The sequence below is a fragment of the Molothrus ater genome, chromosome 17 (genome assembly GCF_012460135.2).
Source record: "Molothrus ater isolate BHLD 08-10-18 breed brown headed cowbird chromosome 17, BPBGC_Mater_1.1, whole genome shotgun sequence".
Classification (NCBI taxonomy): Eukaryota; Metazoa; Chordata; class Aves; order Passeriformes; family Icteridae; genus Molothrus; species Molothrus ater.
The window spans coordinates 7,321,046-7,334,375 of NC_050494.2; positions in this window are offsets into that span (position 1 = coordinate 7,321,046).

Sequence of the window (13,330 nt, forward strand, 5' to 3'; positions counted from 1 at the left end):
GGGGACCGGATGCGCGGGGATCCCGCGCCTGCATCATCGGGCCCCGACGGATGTGACGCGAACCGGGGCTATGGGGCGGGCCGGGCCCGGGCGGGAGCGGGCAGGGCCGGGGGTACACCCGGTGTGTGCTCACGGAGCCCGGGCTCACAGCGTGCCCGCCCCGGAGGTGCCGCCGGGGCGCTGGGCGCAGCCCCGGGTCTCCCCGCCGCCCTTCGGGGCTGAGCAGTGCCGGAGGGCGAGGCAGAGCATCCCGAGTCCTTAAACTCACCCTGTGCCCCCTAGAGCAGTGCCGGAGGGCGAGGCAGAGCATCCCGAGTGCCTTAAACTCACTCTGTCCCACCCAAAGCAGTGCCGGAGGGCGAGGCACGGCATCCTGAATCCCTTAAACTCACTCTGTCCCCCCCAGAGCAGGGCCTGGAGCTGGACACACGCGGCCCCTGGCCCTGAGAGCCGAGTACCTGCAGCTGGAGTGTGAGCGCCAGTCTATCACGATCTCTGTGTTTGCTCGTATCATTCCTCTTTCTGGAATCTCATTGCCTCTCTGAGCAGACACCCCAAAGCATTTCCTCATCTTGTCTAATGTATGCAGAATAGTCAAAACAACTTTTTTGTAGTTTTCCAGATAATCTCACCCTGTGCTGTGGTCAAAGAGAAGCTTTTCTGTTGAATCAGCTCGATAACAGTTTGCACTGATAAACCATTTATTATTTTTCTGGTACGTTCTTCCTCATTCTAAGATGATTCAGTGGGAGAAACCAAGCACAGGGGATTTGCCAGAGCTCAGGGTGGGTCTCACCGTGCAGAGCAGGGGTGTGCTCCAGCAGCCGTCTCCAAGCTGTCCCTGTCCTGTGTGCCAGTGGGGCAGCCCTGAGCCCTGCTGCAGGGGAAAGTGGCATCTCCTTCCCACCAGCTTTGCCAGATGCTCAGGCTTGTTTCATTTGTGTTCAAGGCATGAGTGCACATGGCACTTGGAGCCATGATCTAATTGACAGGGTGGTGATCAGTCAAAGGTTGGATTTGATGGTCTTGGAGGTCTTTTCCAAACTAAACCATTCTGTGTTTCTGTGACCAATGCCTGGGGGCTGTGTTGGTGCCTCCAGAGGATGTTGTGCTGGTGTTTCAGCACCAGTGACTGCAGCCTGTGGCTGTTTCCCCTCAGTGTGACTCTCCTGCTGTAGCTGTTGGCTCAGCAGTGACCACACTGGGCTCTCATGGAAGCCTGGAAGAAGACTTAAATCTCAATGACGGAGTTGCTGTTTTTGCAGGGAGAGAGATGTCTTTTCAAGAGTGTGTCAGAGCAACATCTCTCAGGGATCACCTAAATCTAACTGATGTGGTGCCTTATTTGGGTCTCCTCCAGGCCCTGGTTTCTAATGGTAATTTTTCCATGGATCTGTGTGGTAGGTACATGTCTGCCAGACACAAACACCTGGTTCACAGCTGAGGTTACCCATGCTCCTGCTTGATTCTCAGGGAGACTTTGGACGAGTCCCTCTGACCCTCAGTATCCTCAGGTGTTTATTTCATCAGAGCAATTTGCTTGTCAGACATTCTCCCCCATTAGCTCCCTAAATGTTATCCAGGATTATGGTCTGCTAAAACAGAAATGTGCCAGAATTATGATGTTGCTCCCAAAAGGAGGCACCACCAGGCAAGCACGGGGACAGCAGCAGCGCTGAGCTCTCTGTCATGGCATTCCTGAGGTCAGAAGGAGCCCTGCCATCCCTCAGGTTGTTCCAGATGGTTCTCCAGGTGCGTGGAAGGGAGCTGGAGCTGCTGACACGGGCTGGCCAGCGGTGCCTGCCCCGGGGTGCCCAACTCAGGGGTGATTAACAGCCACAGGAACCCGTGATAAGCACCGGGCCGGCGGGTTCCGCCAGGCGGCTGCAGGTGTGGAGCACCACATCTCCATGGACATGGGTGGCTCGGGGAGGAATTGCATCCACCTTGAGTCACAGCAGGAGGAGAAGGATCAACCTGTACTTAAAGCATTTTTCTTGCCATGAACCCTCTTCCCACACAGATTGGTGGAGGTTTGTGCAGAGCTGTGCTCCTTCCCTTGCGCTGGCCCTGCATTGTCTTGATGTGATGTTGGTGGAAAGCTCTTTGAGCATGACTTTGCTTTTCCAGCCCTCCTGTCAAGTGCCAGGTTAGAGTTGTAGTAATAACATCAATCTCAAACCAATTAATTTCACTCACCCCACAGTTGCAAATTTAAACTTTGTCTATTATCCAGAAACTCCAACCCATTTGTGCTTGGTGCTGATGTGCCCTGGGGAGACCAGTCCTTAAGTTCTCCTACCCTATTCATTACACATTGCTCTGTGTGTAATTCAGAAAGAAATAATTAAATAGAGAAGGAAAAAAATTGGAAAATTAGATTCCAACTTGCACTCCTGGGTGACTGGAGAATAACTTGGTTTAAATGGGTTAGCACTCACAGAATTGGATCTTAGTTAAGCTTAATCTGCTGTCTCAAACATCTTAAATATGTCTTTACCCTGAGATCACATGCAGAGGAAAGGGGAGGCAGTGTGGCAGTGCATCTAATTTTCATTTACTCTGAGTGTGGGTCTCTGGTGAAGGCCAGCAGTGTGGCTGGCAGTTTGCAGACAGGTTCCTGTGCTCTCCTCAGCTCAGGTGAGCTCCTTTGCTTGAAGACCCCTTTTCCTCCAGAGAGGTCTATTTTAGTGCAGCACTGTTTCATTGGAGCAGATATTCATTGGACAGTACCTAATTTGGTGTTGGTGCATACAGTAACTGTGCATTCCCATTGCAAATTCATGTGGTTATTGAATGCTTGTGTGTAAATTAATAGGGCTCTCATGCCTGGACACAAAATCCTGCAATTCGTGTTCAGGAGTTCCCAAAAGCTGCATGGAGGCCACGTTGATGGGGTCTGGTTGGTCTGGGGGAAAGACACACTGAGCTCTGACTTTGCCCAGGGTGTGCTGAGCTGCGTAGGCTGTCCTGTGATAAGGGGGGTCCTGGGGAGGACCATGGGTCTGGGGGACAGCATTAACTTGCTCAGGAGATTTGAGCTCGTTTGTGTGCCTGAACCTGGCAACTGACAGTAGGAACTCTGAGAGAGCTGGAGCACTCTGCTTGGGAATGGGATGGTTCAGAGACAGGTGCTCAAATGAAGCCTTGAATATTTGACCTACAAAAATCTGCAAAGAATCTCCACATGTGAAACAGGAGCCTTGAATGAAGGGCATTTTGCATGTGGAAGGAGAGAGCTCCTGGTGCTGCTGCCAGGTGCTCTTGCCCTGATCCTGTTCCATCTGGGATGGCAGGGCCAGGACAGGCTCCTGCCTGCAGCAGAGCCCAGCACTGGGGCAGAGCCTGGTGCTGGGGTCACTGCTGTTGCTAAAGGTCATCGTGGAGATTCCTGTTGAGAGCAGCAGTGAAGAATCTGCCTCTGTGCACTCCTGGTTCCCCCTTCTGTCCATCAGTCCTTGTGCTGTCCTCCTTGGAGTGCAGCCAGGTCTGGATCCTGCTCCTGCCTTGGCTGAGGGTGGAGCTGCAGTGGCTCTTCGGTAAACAGAATTAGAGGGAAATGTGGGAGGTTCCTGAAGTCACCTGTGGCCTGCCTCCTCCCATTCCCGCACCCGGGCTGCCTGCAAGCCCCTTTAAATTGCAGGTTGGCAGAGCCCTGGACACAGACTTCATCAGCATGGCACCAAGCATCCTCCTGCTGGGGCTCCTCACCCTGTGGGTGCAGCTGCAGGCAGCACCCATTGCAGGCAAGTACGGCTGGGTGGGAGGAATATTTAAGAATGTTTTTTCCTTATTTTCATAGAATCACAGGTGTTTTGCAGGTGCTGGCAGGTGCCAGGTTGCTGCCTTGTGAGGGCAAGGAAAGGCATGGGGGGAGTGGGGTGGGATGAACCCAGGCCATGTGGCACCTCTGTGGCACAGTGCCACCTGTCCTTGACTCCCCAGCCACGGGTGGCTGCTGGCCCCAGGGCAGAGGTGCCCAGGAGAGACCCTCAGGCACCAGCCCCACCGTGACACTGCCGTGAGCTGGGAGGCACCAGCATGGGGAGTTACCTCAGCCTTGAGGGCAGCAGGGGTCAGGCAGAGCCCTGGAAACCCACCAGGAAAAGCAGCAGAGGAGGAGACAGCACAGCATTGTGGTTAACTGGGCTGCTGGGTGGGAGCATGGATGGAAGAGCAGCATGCTGGGGCTGATGCTGCTGCTTTCTGCTCTCCTACAGAGTTCCATGGAGTAGCTCCAGCTGGGTGGCCACCACCAGGGCAGCTGGGAAGCACCCTGAGCCTTGAGCCTGGGAGAGAGCCCAGCACGGTGCCTGACAATGACAAAAACAGCTCCAATAGAAATGAAATGGGTGACTCCAGTAGCCATGAAACTGGTGAGTCCAATAGCAGTGAAACTGGTGATGATGGCAATAAAAATCAGCTTTGTGATTGCAATGATCATGATCATGGTGGAAACGACAGTAATGGTGATGATCATCATCATGGTGTCAACAGTGACAATTCCAATGGCAAAGAAGATGGTGATGATGGTGATAAAAACGACCTTTTTAATGGCAAGGACAATGACAGTGGTAATGGTGACAATGACAGTGGTGATGGTGTCAACAGTGACAATTCCAAGAGCAATGAAGATGGTGATGATGGTGTTAAAAATGACCTTTCTGATGGCAAGGACAATGACAGTGATGATGGCGATGATGATGGTGATGATCTCATCAATGATGAAAATTCCAATAGCAATGAAGTCGATGATGATGGCATCAGTGATGAAAATTCCAGTAGCAATGAAGATGGTGATGATGACATCTACAGTGACAGTTCCAATAGCAGTGAAGATGATGACTCCAATTACAATGAATATGATCACCCCAATAGCAATGAAAATGATTCTGATTATGGGGGGTGGAGATTTTAGATTGTAAGGATGTAATTGCCCTGGGATCAGAGATTTTTGGGTTCCTCTTTTGTGGCATCCAGCTCAGGCTACCAGATTTCATGCTTGATCTGTGCCAATAAATGTATCTTATCTAGTGAACATGAGAGCTTAGTGTCAAAAATTTCTTTAACAGCTTGGCAGCTCAAGTGGGGGCACTTGTTCACTTGCCCCTTTTCTTCCAAGCACCCGATATCCAAATTTGCAGCAGTGGATGGTTTCACCCAGGAGCTCTGGAGTAAGGAAGTGTCAAATCTCTAAAGGAGGTTCAAGTCCTGCCTTCTACAAGCTTGAGTTCTGTGGGTTTTGGGAAAGATGAGCTATGTACCTGGCATAAAGAAGGGGCTGCCCTTAGCTGAGGTACTACAGAACAGGGAGAAGATAGTTGGCACAACTGAAATGATCTCTAAAATTCACAGTGATATTATGCCAGGAGGAATGGCCATATATAACTTGATATGCTGGGGCAAAACCTGCAGAAGTGTGGCCCACACAGGGGGTTTCAGAGATTGTTTTGATTTGCCTTCAGCATAGATTACAGGACTGGTACACAGGGCAGATTGATATGGATGGGATAAGCGAGCTTGGGAAAAAGCAGCATCTCAGGAGTGGGGTTGGTGCATGATATCCTGAGGTAAATTCTAGCCCAGACCCTGCTCCTCCCTGTGTGCCCACTGAAAAGGATTTTCCACTGTCTGTTCCTCTTGCTTTGCTTTCTGTGCTCACTGCTACTGCTACTTCACCTGCAACTGCCCCAATCCAATCTGGACAAATTATGTGAGTCCTGTTATCAATGGGCAGCCAGCAATTGTTTTAATTTCTATCCATTGACCCTGGATTACAGGAGATTTAGTGCTGTGGGCTACTGACAAGCCAAGGCTGAGGGAAGATGCAGAGCAATGTGCTTAATGATTTTCTTTCAAATTTGTACTCCACATGATGAAAACTGGCAGGATTGGAAAGCTGTGGAAGAAAAGCTAAAGGTGGCCAGGGACTGTATAAAAGATGAAAAGAGCAAAGGAGTTTTTTGTAAGATATTAGACACCTGCACAGAAGCTGCCTGTTAGGACAGGAAAAACTATAACAGAGAGAAACAAGATCTGAGAGAGAAATAGAAGGTTGCAAAGAAGCTGTATTATTGTCTTTGAAAATTGAGAAGCTGCATAAACAGGAAGAAAAGCTACAGGAAGAAAAGGAAAAAAAAAGTCAGAAGAAAAGACTGAAGTTATATTTATGTGGACTCCCTGTCCTCTGACATTGTATAGATTAGAAAATTAACTTTTATCCCCTGAAGAATGAGATTGGAAACATTTGGGGTAGCCCTGACCATAGTGAACCTGGAGAAGATTGTTCTTTGTTTCTTTCAAATCCCCCTGAATATGAAACCAGACTCATTAGAGAAACAGAAGAAACCAGTGAACCTTAGGATAGAGTGGGAAATTATACTCCAAACCAGCCCCATTTGATTTGATTTAGATGACTGATCTGCAAGAGCCCTATGGCTGTAAGCCAGGCCAGACTGAAATCTGGCAATTGAAGTCCTATTAAGGCAGACAAAATAATGGTCCAGACATTCTCATGCTATTGGACAAAAATTAATGCAATTTTTAACAGACAAAGGAGCACGAGATTCAATTTTAACAGATTGTTGTTGGGTGTTTATCCTGGTCAGCAAAGAGTTAAAGTTACTGGAGTAAACAGAACAAGTGCCAAAAGCCAAACCACCCAGGTTAATTCACAGCCCCTGGGCAAGAACATGTGCTGGCATGGAGTGTATGTCAGCCACTTGCTTTGCACTTAGAGATCATAGTGAAACATTTGGGTGTTCTGAAAGGCCAAACCTGGTGTCTGCTGTCCAGCAGGGTATGGCCCTGTGGCTCAAATGCCAGCCCTAGCCCTGAATTCAGGAGGCTGCAGTGTGTGCTCTGTGCAGCACCTGCACTCCCTGATTCAACAATCACTAATGTACTACAATACTCAGCCTCTGCTGCAGCACAAAGTGGGATTTCTGCAGCCACACACCCATGGATGGCAGTACTGGATATGAAAAATGTGTCCTTTGTAGCCCCCTTATTAGAGGAGGAAACAAAAATTGGCATTTCCTTGAGAAGGGACAATATACCTTTAACAAACTCCCACTGGAGTGTAAACCTTTGCTAATTGTTTATAGTAATTCCCCTGGCAAGAAACCAAATTAAGGGAAAGAAACCCCAGAATGTGAGGGAAGACTGTGACTAGGGAAAAGCTAAAGGTTGTAGCAAAGCTGGAGGCTGGTGGGAAGCTGGAGGCATCTGGGAGAGATCTGCTGGGGGAGAAGCCTGAGGAGGGAAAGAATCCTGGATCTGACCATGGACCTGACAGGGAGGCAGATGACGGCAATGATGATGATGAAAACAGTGATGATGACCGTGGTGATCACGACTGCTGAAAATTTTCTATTATTTGAAAGTAGCTGAGTGCTTGTTTGATATGAGGAGCTGGACCTGTCAGGTGCAAGTTGAACTTTATCTGAACCATAGTGGGTATGTTGTGTAGGTAAAAGAGAGTAGTGAAACCCAGGGCTGACAATCTGAACATTATACTAGAATAGATGAAGCTGGAGCTTAAATATGACTTAAAATAGAATAGCTGGAGTGGGCAGCCCATAGATCATGGTGTATGAACTGTAACAACCACATTGTAACATGGACCACAGATCTGAGTGAAACCCCCACCAAAACTGACCTGTTTTGATAACAAAACAGTGAGATAATGAAGAGTGAGAAGACCCCAGAGCCTAACGAGACTCTTGATCTGGACTGTCATGTGAGGGATGGGGAGTTTACACTCTAAGGGTATAATTACCCAGAGATTTCTTTGTTGGGGGTCCTCCTTTTGAGGCTGCAGCTCCAGCTACCAGATTTCATGATTGATCTGTGCCAATAAATCTATCTGACGGAGATGAGAGCCTGGTGTCAAGACTTTCTTTAACACTGATGATGGTTACAGTGATGGTGCTGGTGACAGTGATTACTCTTGTTGACTGATGCCAGAAGGTTACAAGGAACATGTGAGGTGAGGAGAGCCCACAGAGTGTGGGTGCAGAGGCCTCTTCCTCTGCCTCACTCTACCAGGGCTGGTCCTGGGCACCAGTGGTGTTTTGGGCAGGACCTTCTCTTTCCTGATAAATCCCCCACAGTGGATTTATCAGTGGCCACTGGCTGGGTGTAACAAGCTGTTCTTGGTCAGTGCCTGGCACAGCCAGGTCCTTGTGGCTGCCCCAGCCCTGTTCCTGCACAGGGACCCTCTGGTGCTGCTCCTGCCCAGGGTGGGCTCAGCAGGGCCCTCTACACAGCAAAATGCTTCTGTTCCCTGTGTGAGACCCCCAGAGACAGCCCCAGGCACGCTCCCACCCAGGACCCACAGAGCATCTCTGGACTAGAGGAAACCTCCCCATAGGATCTGTGGCTCCCTGAGGCTCCCCAAGCATCCTCCCAAAGCTTGAGCAGGGACCCCATCCCTCCCACAGGGACTGAAGGTCTCTCAGAAGCTGGTGGAGGCTCACCAGGAGACAGATGCAGCAGGAGCCAGACATTGTTCATCACAGACGGGGTTTACTGGGGTAGGGGGCACAGAGACCCCTATGGCAAGCACAGAGCTGAGGGTGCTGAGGTGGGATTGGGAGGCTGGGTGATTATCCAGCAGCTGATGGAGCCCTCCATGGCTGGCTGTCCCGCTGTCCAGCTGTTGTCTGGCTGTCTGGTGTGGGTTGGCTGCACAGACTGGGTCCTTGGTCCGGGTCCAGGTGGGGGCTAGGTGAATTCTGGGAAAGACAAGAATCCGTGTTCAGGCCCTCACTGTGCAGCATGACTGGGCACATCTGTCAGCCCCACAGTGGGACCCTGAGGGTGAGGGCTCCAGAGACCCCAGACAGCTCTCTCAGGGAGCTGTGGGGGGTTTGGTGATCATTTCTGCAGCATGCAAAGATATAGGGGAGACAGCACAGGTGGGATGCTGCACTCCCAGCCATGGTCACAGTGGTCTCTGTGCCCTTGGCTGCACATCCTCCTGCAGCCAAGTGGTTCCACTGGCTCCTGCATCCACCTGTGCCCACCTATGCCCCCCTGTGCCCCCCTGTGCTCACCTGGGGAGACCAGCCGGGCCCAGAGGCAGCAGAGCCCCAGGAGCAGGAGCAGGGACAGCAGCCTCATGGCGTGGATGGGCAGTGTAGGGGGCTGCCTCCCTGGGCACAGGCAGGGGTTTAAATCCTCCTGGGGCACAAGGTTGGTGCCCATGACCTGGCCCATGCTCCAGCACCTGACACGCTCCATCCGAGCGTGAACCCTCCCGTCCCCCGCCTCCCTCCCGCGGGCAGCTGGGCTGGACGAGCCTCGGGGGAGGCAGGAAGGTGCTGCTGCCTGTGCTGGGCTCCGTGCAGCCCCAGGTGAGCCCCGCTGTGCCACAAGGCAAGAGCAGCCAGTGCCACTCCGCTTGCAGGAGACAGGAGGGGGGCAGGCAGCAGCAAAGGGCCGGGGGACCCTGCTCGGGGCTGGCCCGCTGAAACAGTGCAGGAGCTCCCCGGGCCGGGCGCTGTGGAGCAGCCCGTGGTGCCCTGGCAGCTCTCCGGGCATTGTTCTGCCTCCGGGAACAATCGCTGGTTCCCGAGGGACGTCCTGTGATCGGACACGGTCCACAGCCCCACGCTGCCACCGGCCCCTGAGCCCTGCATCTCCTGGCCAGGCACTGCCCAGCTGGCCCAACACCTGGGCACAGGGAAAGCTCCAGGGCCACCGGCTCCTGCTGCTGGGGACAGGGATGGGGGCTCTGCATGGGCACTGCGGGGCTGCAGCAGCGGGTCCGGGTGCTCAGATTCCCGTCACACGGGGCTCAGGCTGCCTCTGCCCCTTCCATGGCCTCAATGGACGCTGCGAGGTGTGGCAAGGACAGCACCGGAGCTGCCGGGGCTTTCCCTGACAGAGCCTTCCGGGAGTGCCCGTCCCTGGGAGAGGCAGGAGGGTGCACTCTGCACGTGTGTGAGTGTGTGTGCACACGTGGCAGCCAGGTGTGGACACGTGTGCTCCTGCTCAGCCCCTGGGCTCCCTGTGCTCCTGCTCGGCCCCTCAGTTCCACTCTCGCCTGGCCAGGAACATCATCCCGGTGGCACAGGCTGCCCCTGTCCCTGTCCCTGTCCCTGCTGGGTGCCGCATTCCTGGGAGGTGCCGCATTCCTGGGTGTTCCCTGGGTACCCCGTCACTGCTTTCCCATAGAGGAGGTCTGGCTGGTGGCTCTGCCCTCCTGGCTGCACCCATCACTTACCCTGTGGGTCCCTGGTGTCGGGGCAGGACAAGGGGGTACGGCACAGGTCCTGCTCTGGAAGTGGTTTTCTGTCATGTGAAACCTCAGCATCTACCTGGGAGCAGCCCCCCCTCATCTCTGGCACCGTCCCTGCATCCACCGTGGTGTGGATCCATCCCTCCAGCCTGGCCATGCTGCCACTGCCGGTGCAGGGACCGGAGGGGCTGCTCTGGAAGACCCAATCCGTTCGTCCATGATCACCTGGCCGCTGCGATTCCCCGGGGAGACAGCAGGAAAAATTCAGCCCCGGTGGATTTTGGCGCTGTGGCCGCCGAGGGTGGTCGCCGAGTCCCTGTGCAGGGGCGTCTTTCCCACTGCCCCCCCTGACTCTGCACCTCCGGCACGTCCCTCCGGCTTTGCTCCCTATCCCTGCTCAGGGCTGGTCACGTCACCGTGTCCCGAGCCGGGGACACTGCCACGACCTCATCCTGGGGCTTCGCAGGACGGGCAGGAAAAGCTGCGGTGGGCGGGGGGCGGCACCGCCCTCCCAACCCCACCCGACTCCGACTTTCCTGGCCCCTCCCCACGGGAGCTTTCCTCGCCCTCCGCTTCCCCCTTGGGACAATAATTACGGCAGTAATTAGGATAACAATTATTCTTGCTGAATGGGAACATCTTGATGTGTTTCTGCCTCCTTTGGCGGGTTTCACCCCACGCCCACCCACGGCTACCGGCGGGAGCCTCCCAGCTCAGCGCCCGGGGCCGGCTGCGAGCCGTGTCCCAGCCCCGGGGGCCACCAAGGCACGATGCAGCCCCTGGACCCCCACCCTGCTGCCAGGAGCAGGGGTCTGCCGGCGGGCACAGGGCACGGCCCCGCTCTGCTGTTCCGCGGGAGGCCGCGGGTGAAGGGGACGGCCCCAAACCGAGAGAGGGTGATGAAGGAGGTGACAAAGGGACAGGATGGGGATGGATGGGAGCATCAGCGGGAGCTGCCTTCCACAGGCACGATGGTAGGCAGCGAGGTGGTACCCACAGGCTCAGCCCTGAGCATGGGCCCGTCCTGCCCGGGATGCTCTCTGTCAGACGGGAGGGAGCATGGGGGAAAGCCATAAGGGATTCACCTCTGGCACAGCCTTTCCCCAGGACCTGCACCACAGGGAGCACGGGGAGAGCGGTGCTGCAGCGTGCTGTGCCCCAGCCCTTCCCTGCCTGATGGCCGCTCCAGAGCTGGCAGCTTTCCATGCCCTGGCACGGCACTGTCACGATCCCTGGCAATGGAGAGGCCAGTGCCAACCTTCCCGTGTCCTGTCCCCAACACAGGCTTGTCCCCAAGCAGCTGCTGGTGCTGTCCGCAGCCCAGCCTGGCTGTGCTGCTGCCACCCAGCTGGGCTCCCTGAGGGCTGTGCCGGGACAGCTGTCCTGTCCTACCGGTCCCCCCAGCTCCAGGGCTGTGGCCAGGATGCCACCAGGGAGACCAGGCCCTGCCTAGGTGTGGCTCATTACCTGCATGGCAGGTATGAGCTTGGTTTAGGCACCAGCCCTGCTCCCTCCGCCCCTCCTGCTCACCTTAAATCCCAGCCCACCACACCCGGGCCCAGACCCGGCCATCCAGGGCACCATGGAGCTGCCACCTGGCTGTCTTCTCCTCCTTGCTGCCCTGCTCCCCCTGGCCAGGCGCTCCAGCCCGGCCCCGCACACAGCGGGACGAGAGGAGCTGGGGATGGGTGAGTGTGGCTGGGTCATGGCCCGGGAATAGGGGAGCTCTGGGGTGCCACTGCTGCCCAGTGCTTCCCGCTGCCCCATCTGCTGCCAGGTGCCCACAAGTGAGGGACTGTGGGAGCCTGGGGCACTGGGGGCTGCTGTGGCCCCTGCTGTGTGCCTCTCAGCAGCCTCCTAGCCACTGTGTCCTGCAGCAAAGCCTGGCTACTGCTACCACATCCCAGAGGTGGAGGACCTGCTGGACAAGGACTGTGGCTCCTGCCACATGGGTTCCTCCTGCTCGCGCTGCACCAGCGATGCCGACTGCCACGGAGTCACCAAGTGCTGTCCCAGCAAGTGTGGCCACACATGCCAGGAGCCAGTGCTGGGTGAGGACTCAGTGGTGGTTGGGGCTCTGGAGTGGCAGCGTGGCACTCACAGGGGTGGGTGACAGGAGGGGTGTTGGCTGACATGGGGTAGCAAACTGGGAAGGGAGGTCCCTGGGATGTTCCTGGGTGTTCCTGAGCTCCTGATAGGTCTTGCAGACCCTGGGGGTCACCACACTGTGCTATGGGGAACCTGCTGGTGTGTGGGGCTGGGGGCAGGTGTGTGCAGAGCTGTGTGCTCTGGGCACCAAGGGTATGGCAGTAAAAGGGAACCAGAACTGTGCAGGGCTGTCTGAGGGCATGAGAGCGCTGGGTGTGGTGATGTGTCCCCCCTGCCCTAGCTCAGCCTGTCCCCTTTGGATCCTGCAGACTTCTGCTACCTGCCCTCAGTCTGTGGGAACTGCAAGGCTCTGTTCCGCCGCTTCTTCTTCAACGCCTCCAGCCAGCAGTGTGAGGAGTTCATCTATGGCGGCTGCGGCGGCAACAGGAACAACTTTGAGACCAAGGGCGAGTGCTTCCAGGCCTGTTCCCATGTCAGTAACTAGCACTGTGCTGTGGGCCATGGGCCACAGGTGGCAGCTGCTCCTGGCCCCTCTCCTGATGCCCCAGCTCTCAGTTCCAGGTGCCTGGCAGTGCTGGCCTGGGAAGTGGTGGCTTCTGCACAGCCCCTGCCTGGGGGAAGCTACTGCTGGTGGCCACATCCCTGACCCTACAGGGAGACCATGGGGGGCAATGAGGGCTGTGGGCCTGGGTGGCCATGCTGGGGGCTGTGGCTTGCCTGGGAGGCTCACTGGCCTAAGGACAGGGATCTGTGTCCATTCCAGCACGGATGCCCCCTCCTATGCCTGGTGCCTGAGCTGAGGAGCCTGTCCCTCCCCTTGGACTCTGACAATACAAGGACAGGTCCCTGGATGAGCACGTCTGGGTCTGGTCCTTCCTGCCTGTGCTGGCAGGAGCAGACAGTGCCCGTCCCTCTGGGCACTCCTCCCTCGTGGGCATGGGGTGGTGGGTGCCTCCAGCAGCATGGCACGGCAGG